Source organism: Ictidomys tridecemlineatus, chromosome 1, assembly GCF_052094955.1.
Source record: "Ictidomys tridecemlineatus isolate mIctTri1 chromosome 1, mIctTri1.hap1, whole genome shotgun sequence".
Classification (NCBI taxonomy): Eukaryota; Metazoa; Chordata; class Mammalia; order Rodentia; family Sciuridae; genus Ictidomys; species Ictidomys tridecemlineatus.
In genome coordinates this window covers 98,046,147-98,055,666 of record NC_135477.1, presented here as the reverse complement: position 1 = coordinate 98,055,666, position 9,520 = coordinate 98,046,147, and the positions used below count along the sequence as shown (strand labels likewise).

General features: G+C 35.8%; 1 pseudogene; it reads right to left on the bottom strand.

The window, feature by feature from the left end:
- Window positions 1-304: 304 nt before the first annotated feature.
- On the bottom strand, window positions 305-4,007 carry LOC144367087 (NADH dehydrogenase [ubiquinone] 1 beta subcomplex subunit 8, mitochondrial pseudogene; annotated as a pseudogene).
- Window positions 4,008-9,520: the final 5,513 nt, after the last annotated feature.

Genomic DNA, 9,520 nt, shown 5'->3' with positions numbered 1-9,520 from the left:
TTAAACTATTTTACCTAACAGTCTCCTACATGTTATGCAATTATATTATGCTACATTATGCAATTATATCATGTTATATTATACTTATTGTATTTGTATCACATTAGCTTACCTAAGCCAGTTAGAATATGGTTATTATAACAAAGGTTGCTGATCTCCCACATTTTTCATTCTCTCTTCTTTTCTTTTATAATGTGACCTGCCTTCATGGTCACCCAGTAACCCTTCTAGCTACCTGAATCTTATAACTAAATTATTATTAGTGGAATATGGGTGAACATGTACATCTCTAACATCTTAAAGATTATTTTGTTTGGTCACCCCCTTTTCTCTTCTCCTTTTCCTATGGATTGACAAAAGTCAAAAATAGAAAACTTTCTTGGATGCATAGATATACTAAATTATATTATGTTAAAACTTTTATATTAAAGACAGTAGTGTCAATCCACCAACCTTTTCCAGGCTTCCCTCACTGACCATTTTCTTCTGAAGAGTTATATAAGAGACAGAAATACACATCTACTTTTGTGAAGGCTCTGTATTTTCTGGTCTCTGTTAAAGAAGCTTAGGCTATATTCAGACACAGACTAGTGATAACAAAGGCATGGTTTTCAATCCCAGTGTAAGCCAGTGTTCTTCACATTCCTGAACAACTCTCTCCAACACACATCATAAAAGGAAAAACTTTTACAAAGGAACTGAGCAGAGTTAGAGGGATGAGGGAACACATAAATCAGCAAAATTCTCACCAGGACTGGGAAGATGATGAATAATAACATGAACTGTTCAACTTCCCTTTCTTCTACCCTCTTTTCCAACTTTTCAATAACTTCTAAGTTCAACAATTGGGAATCAAATCTGTGAAAGATGGATCATCAAAACCATATCTGACGGAAACTTGGGACTCTTAGAAACATTGATAATGATCCATAGAGTTATCAGAAGGTAAGCATTAAACCATCATGACTGATAAACGACCAAGTGTGTATCTTTCAACAAACACTAAATTGACATGCCTTTATTACACTGAGAGCTCACAGCTGGTTAGTGCCTTAGTCATTTGGAATTTTATTCTGAAAAAAGAAAAAAAAATCCTCATTTTCACTTCTTGCCTCCAACAAACTATATTTGGATTTTATACTTTAGACAATGACATCTTTCTTCTAAAAACTAAATTGTAAAGGTTTAAGGGTATTGTTCATCAGCTTGTTTAAAATGCATTTAAACTCATATTTATAGTATGATGAAAACATAAATATCTTGAAGTAAGAATAAACACTATGTCTAAAAGTGTTTTATTCAACCAAGAGTCTGTGGAAATCTTTATAAATGGGCAGGGGAAATATCACACTGCCTGATTCAATTTATGATCTACCTCTTGAGGAGTGGGTAGACCAGAAAATTTGTACGTTTCTTCAGAAGTCAGCTTTACCTGGGAACAGGACAGGGTATGAAACTGAGAGTAAAGCCTCAAAGTAATGTGGTTGACAGTGAAATGCACATTAGTGTAATTTAGGTTATTTCTGCCCCTGCTCACAGAGCATTCAGAGTTACCAAAATACTCATAATAGAATTCCTTCCAAAAATAAGATTGATCTTTTATCTACTGCATTCAGAGCTGGTTTTCATGACTCCAAGGTGTTTTATATGGGCTACTAATGCCAAAGACTTATCTTTCAGTAATAAAACAAGGACTCATAAGAGGTTGAACTATCTCCTAACCATTTAGACTTTGATACATTCAAATTGTTAGTCATAGTTGAATAGAAGTGTTCCTTGAGAAGTTAATGTTGGCTTTAACAAAGAAACTGGTTAAATACAACTGAATACAGTTGAGTAAAGCAAAATGAGTTAATATATCTCGGGTTTTGATCATTGTTTTCTGATGTTAAAATAACATGAGAAAAAAATACAACTTTTCATAAGGGAAAAAAGTAATTGCTGGTAGCTCTTTAAGGACATTTACCTATCAATTTGCAAATAAATACACAAGTTAACCTCCCCCCAAATATTCTTGTATCATTTAATCAGATTTATTTGAAGTAAACTTTAGTTTCTCTAGTATTATTATCATTCTATTTTGGAATGACTTTTTTTCAAAATCAATTTTCTATTGGGCAAATTTCTTAAAATTCAGAATTTTTGTAAAATTAAAATTTCAAAATTTAGTCTTCTATATTTTTTGCAATGTAAATGTGGTAAAGAAATAAAAATAGATGTATACATGATTACTATATTTGTTAAACTTCTTTTTCAGAATAAGCATATGTACTCTAAGGTCAAAACATGAAATTGTATGGAAAGAGTTATAGTGTTAAACATAGAAGTTACTAGTAGGTACAGTTTTATTGGCCTAAAATGACTTTGTTGCTTTGAGAAACAATCTGCTTTTATCTAGTTTGAGCAGAGTATCAGGAATGAGAAACAAATAAAACTATTTGGCAAGAAGGACAGATAGAATATATTAATATACCCGAAGACTGAGTGATTAAAACTCTTTTATGCCATGATAACACATCTTTTTTTCACAAAAAAAATCTAAGAATGTCCATATTGATTCTTAAAAACTTTTTCATCTAAATGGCAGCAAGTAAGCCCAAACTAAGTAGAACATAATTTATGTATCTTAGTTTCCAAAAAGTTCTTAATATTTTTACATGTAATCATTATTTGTTGGTAGGCGGCAAAAGACAGGAAAGAAAGAAGCAAGTTATAACACAATTATCAAATACTCTGAAATAGGCAAATTTTCTCTCATTTGAAATTTTTTGAAATCTGCTAATTTATCAATATCAAATGCAAGAATAAAATATTCTTAGAACTTACTAAATACTAAATAAAGTCCACACAAGTCATCTGTACAGTAGACCAGAGGAAAAATTAGGAAAGACACATATTTTTCCACTAAAAAATAAATAACATGGCTCCATTACCTCCCCTGCTTGATCCATGGGTACATCCATAATATGGTATTTCAACAGCTTTACAAACATCTCGATATTGGAGACATATACTGCTGTATATATTAACCAAATTCTCACATATTCCAGTTGCTATGTCAAAGAGTAACAGTAGATTATTTGATCCAAGTACAGATTATTATAAGAATACTGCCTCAGCTCCACAGGCTGCTACGTGGGATAATTCTGTCTCATCCAGAATATGAAGATCTTGGAGGCCATGAAGCCAAAAAGGTGCTTACACACAATATTTCATGAAACAGGTGTGTGGTATATATTCACATGGTTCATGATGGACATGTCCAGGTTCCAGTGTATTGGTTAACCCCAGTTCAACCTTAGGTCTATGTGGTCCCAGTCATACCATGGTTCCCTCTCATGCTGTGAGCAATCAGGGAACTTTGGATGGTCACCATACCCCATGCCATAATCCAGGTAAAGTTCTCCTAGTCTTCCACATGCATACTATACTTCTTGGTGGTGGCTGCTGGCTCTTTTGGGGTCTTAGAATGAGGCCCTGACAGCATGTCCTTGGTAATGTGGGAGGCTATCCATGGCCTCTAGCAGCTCAATGTTCTGGACAGCCCTTCACAGCCACCAAACTCCCAGGGGTCCTGAGCCACATTCCTTGGGCTTCCAGACTTTTTATCAATAGTTTCATAACTTGTGTCTTTGCCTCCAATATCCTTCTCTTCAAAGACGTTCTATATATTGTTGCCAAATTAACTTCCTGAATTATAATTTCCTATTATACCACTTGTATGTTTGATAACTTGGAGATATTCTAGCCTTGAAACCAAGGCTTCTTAACTGTGTGATATTGGATGTATATCACTCTCTGATCTGTTTCATATGTAAAAATAGAAGTGTTAGACTAGACAATCTAACATCCACTTTACCGTATTTTCTCTATTCACATTATCCCCCCAAATTTATGGACTTCCCTTACTTTATACAAGGAATCTTGTCCAGATGTTGATCCTCTGTCTAGCATATTTTCTATGTGTCTCCTTCGGTACATCCTTCTTCCTTCTCTACCTCTTCCATGTGCTGGAGAAAAACATCTCCTTAGCATACCACTGGGCTCCCTCACCCACCAGCTTCTCTTAGCATTCAGCAAATGGGAGCTACTGACTAAAGTCAGGTGGTGCAAGGAGAGAAGCCTGTGTCTCTTTTTTTTTTCCTGAATCTTTCTTTATTTAGGGATCATGTCCCTAGCAGTTGTTGTTCCCTTTGTGACCATAGCTCCTGCCAGAAGGCCTAATGGATTCCAGAACTTACTGATGTCTGCCTACCTTCTCCTTAAAACTAGTTTTGTTGAATAACCTTGCTCACACTTTTGTGTTTAGTCTCTCAATTAGGCTCTTCATTTAAATCACTTGATGGGAACCTGACTCAATGTGTCTGAAAAAAAATAAAATAAAATTTTTAAATATCAATGTTTGTTGAGGAACAGATGAAGTCTAGGGGAGAGAGGAGAGGGTAGGAAATATAATGGGGAAGAATATTGATCAAATTATGATTTTAGGCAAAAATGTGTTTTAATATATGTACAAATATGTTATTATGAAATATTTCTGTATAATTGATATGCTCTAATAATTTTTAAAATAACTCAGGTAGAAGTACTATATAAAAGCTTCTCATCTCAGAGGCTGGGGCTATAGATCAGTGGCAGAGTGCTTGTCTAGCCTGTGTGAGATACTGAGTTCAATTCTTAGCACCACATAAAAATAAACAAATAAAATAAAGGCATGTTGTCCATACACAACTACCAACAAAAAATTAAAATTAAAAATCTCCTCATCTCTTGGCAAATTAGAAATTTTTAACACTTCACATTATCATTGGAGGCCAGATATAAACCAACTAATCTTTTCATTCCAGCAGAAATTACAGAAAAAAGAAATTTCTTACCACAAAATTTAGTCACTTAATAATTTTTTCTAATAGACTAAGGACACATAAGAAAGAAATATGAACAAGAGCAGGCATTATACAAAGTAAAACCACTGCCTACTTGCTGAAAAATGTCCCCAAATAGAGCAATAACCCAAATTCAGAGGAAGTATTGTAAGACTTTTGAAAACAGGTGATCTAGAGTTAATGAAACATACTAGAAAGAGGAGATCTTTCAAAGTATCCTTAGGCATCCACTATACCTTCCAATTACAAGTAATCTCAAAGCACCATTTACACAATATCCATCAGGCATCTATCTCTTATCATTGGACTACTTACTGAAAAGTCTCACATGGACTGTTACATATTCTTTCCCTTGTGTTGATTACCATTTGTGTAAGTGCTCACAACCAGAGAAATAGGCTAATAAATCAATAGCCAAGATGAAAAGAAGAGATGTCAGCAATATTCAAATTTATAGAAACCATGATATTCAGTGTGGACACATGGTGGTTAGTGACTTTCACTATTTATAAAGCCAGGTTTATAGGATGCTTTCAAGTCTTGATTATCTATCTGATATGTTCTTCCCTTGCACCTGTCACAAAGAACTGTTTCGATTCCTCAGATCTCAGCTGGAAGGATCCTGTTGACCACTATTGGGAAGCAGTCTCAAATAAGCAAGTCAACCAGCTCTTGAAGATAGAATCATTTGTTCAATAATTAGAACACCAACCTCAAGAAAATAGGGCTGCATAAATTTGATGTCTGGAACTGGTCATTAAAATGGGTGTACTAGATATGATATTTAGTTTTGATTCAGTAGTGTCACTGGTAAAATGCAATATTAAGTGTGCTTTTTTTTTTTTTAACAGCTGTGTCATTTATTTGCTCCACAGTTATATAGAGGATTGAATATGGAGGACTGTATAAATGCTTGATTACAATTTTCTCTGACACCACTGTGTCTGTGTTGGTTAAGGGTGGAAGCAAGAGAATATGATAGCAATGATAGCTATGAGCAATTTTACTGGATCTCATTAACTAGTATCACAGTTGGTTTTTATTGTTCTCAAATACAAAATACTTTGATTGGAGAATTCTGTTACTTTAACTTTAAAACTTAAAAAAAATAGGATAACAACATATTAGTTTTAATTATAGTATTTATCAGAATTAAATTATTTTAGTAGTGGAATATTTTCTAAGATCAGATATTACATAGAGGAAAACAAGAAGGTAATATTTGATTAATTATGTCTGAAATTTTTAACCTTAGACAATTTGTTCAAGTGTAACAATGCAAAAAACTTAGTGAGAAAATTTATCTTAATTCATAAAGAATCACTCCTTCAAAATGAGGGCTGCATACAGCAGGCCCTGCGTTCATCCCCAGCACTACAAAGGGGAAGGAGAAGGAAAAAAAACAAAACAAGCTTCCAAAATGAAACTTGTAGTTTTATATTTACTAGGACATATCAACTTCTTATCAATTAGGGCCCCATGGGATTTGGCCAGAGACATCAAAGTGACTAAAATGTCACTATTTGATGATTTTGGTTTCCCTGGCTTTATCCAGATGTGAAGAAAACTCTGTTGTCTGGCCAAGCAGTTCCAAGGTTCAAACTATTAGTATTTAAGTAAGGTTGTATCCTCTGGAAAGCTACTTCTTCATGCTAGACTTAACTATTTGATAGACATGCAGACTGTAAAATAGTGTAAATGAACATTGAAAAAAAAATAGAGCCTTCTCGGCCAGCCAGAACGTATGTTTATACTACAATCAAGAAACCAGGGCTGCCTCGGAATGAAACAAAATCTCTGCAGGTATTGTGGGTCTTGGAAGGGATTGTGTGACTATGTCACTAGAAACCCATATAATTTTTCTTTTCCACTCTTTGAATTCTTTAACAACAACAATAACAACAACAACAAAAAACAACCTGACTTTTGGCAGAAAGAAGAAGAGTATGTCTTCTAAACACTAAAAAATTCTCTTAGAGGCCTTTCCAAGATGTTTTGGACAGCTCTGCCTCTCTCTCCCTGGCAGCCCACTCTTCCATCAGTGTTTGCAGGTCAATAAGCCCTACACAGGCAAGTGCTGTGGAGTGCATGTGTGAGAAGACCTGCTGTTGTTGCGGTAAATGCAGTGTCCACAAATTCATTAGGAATGCATTTGTTCCTGGAAGTGCTAGCTATTCCGGTAACTGGCTGCCGCCAATGTTTTTAACCATATTCTCCACTTTTGTGCAGACATTACGGGCCAGAAAACCAGTCCTCTGTTCTCACTGCCTGCATCAGTTTGTAGTTTGTTACTTGATCAGCTCATTTTACCTTTCCTCTTGTGTAAAAGGGCAGCCTGGGACACTGTAGTTATGTATGGGGCTTTCTTATTAGACTTTATGATGAAAAGAAGCTCTCTAGGGTAAGGAAAATTCTCAATCCACTTATTTGGTTCTAGAGATAATCATGGACATCAGGAAGAACTAAAAGATTATAGGTATGATGCAAATTGAAGGAAAATAGTTTCTACATTCCAGATTTTCTCATACAAAACAATAGAAATATTCTATGTTCTGATTCTGCTAAAATGAGAAGAGTTATTTCACTGAGCAATGTTTCATTTCTGATTTGAAGTAAGTTTTTAAAGTTTCATTCTTTCTGAGCAACACATTTATAAGCTAACATTTCTGAATGTCAATAATACTATTACTTGGAATTTATAAGGAGAAATTGTAAAAAGTAAAAGGAAGCTATGTGCTAAAAGAGCCAATATTTTATAAGCATACACACCAAACCAAACACTGCTACTTTTAGCCTGATCTGACCGCCAAGTTGAGAGGGAAAAACACTAAACAAAAATGGAATCACTGCCTTTTTCTCACAAGACAACTCTGGTCTGGTTTTCTTGAAGTAATGTCACCTTAAGAGGGTGACAAGGGTGAGCTTCCTGTGATAACAGTAGCTGACAAAACATGGCCTCAGCTTACTTGTAGTTGGCATGTTAAATCTCGTGAGAAGTGCAAGGCCTTTCTATCACAAATGGAACACATCTGTCCAGGAAATACACTTCACTGTGCCAAAATGCTTTTAGTGGATCTGCCCCCTGAGTGCCCTATCAAGCTACAATTCCCTGTCAGCAAGTACCTTGTAATTCCTTTCCTTTTATGTTGATGAAAGTCTTGATCTATTATGCCAATATTGCATATTTTCTACAGTCTCCCAGAAACTATTACTCAGTAATGTGCATAGGAGATCACACTCAGTTACTTAGACAACCAACCTCAGCTAAGAGGTTTTGGCCCTTGCAGAAAAACAGTAGCTAGAGATGGCCAGACTGTGCAATATGGCTCAAGTTCCACTTTGTGGGGAAAAAAAAAGAAAAAGAAAAAGAAAAAAAAAAGACCATTGGCGAGATTAGAAAGCAGAGAAGATAATGCACTGCTTTTAGTAGGAGTGGAGAGGAGTGAGTCAAGCAGGGATGTGACTTGCTTCATTCTTCAGCCTGGTGGGTTCTGACCATATCCAGTGAGTTAGAGGCGGGTTGAGTCAAACCTGAAAGTCCCCTAGGGTTCTACTCATATTAGAAGTAGCCACAGAGCCTCAGAATGAAGCCAAGCAGCCTCTACCATCTTTCTTGAGAAAAATCACAGGATCCCAGGTGGTCTCTATGTAGGTTTTAAGTTTCTCAGACGTTCTGAAGTCTATCACATTCACAGACTCAGAGTAACAAACTGAATTCTTGAGTTCTGGAGTTTTTGGTGTAGCACAATCAGAAAAGAGTCACAGGAAGGGAACAGGTTAGAACAATTCTAAGCTGCCCTGATGTTCACCCAGACCACAGGATGAGACAAAAAAAAAAAAAAAAAAAATCTAGATTCAGAAGTGTAGTGAACTGAAAATCATTTGACACACCAAATTGATTTTTTTTTTTTTGGTACTGTGAATTGAACTCAGGACTGCTCTACTACTGAGCTACATCCCTAGCCCAGCCTTTTTTATTTATATTGAGAGGCAGGGTCTCTGTAAGTTTTTCAGACTGACCTCACATTTGCCATCCTTCTGCCTCTGTCTTCTGAGTCACTGGGATTACAGGCATGCAACACCACACTCAGTCACAATTGATTTTGTTAATAGTTCCCAGATGAATCAAAATGTACTGATAGTCATTGAGCTTTTATTGAGTCCTAATAGGAGCCAGCCACCATGTTGGGTGCTAAAGCTACAGCTCAAGTAACAACAAAACACATCTGATACTGTTTCATTTGTGCCAGGAAGTATTCTAAACTGTTTTCAAAATCCTAACTCATTCAGTCCTCACAACAACCTCAAGAGGGAGGTGTTCCTATTATACCAGTTTTATAGGTGAGTAAACTGATTCAGAAAGGTTCAATAGCTTGCTCCAAACTTGTTCTTAGATGGCAGAGCAGTGACTCCAACCAGGCAGCATGGCTCTGAGTTCATGCTCTTAGCCATTGCAATCTCACATTCCATGATCATTAAACACAAACAGAAGCACTGTTAGCTACATGATTTCTGATATCATAGTCCATCAGTAACAAAATCAAGCAGACAAGTCACCCATTTTTGAATACCTGGCCACTTGTGATTAGTTCTCTGAAACATCACTGCCATGGTCCACTGATCTTGTACAGCAC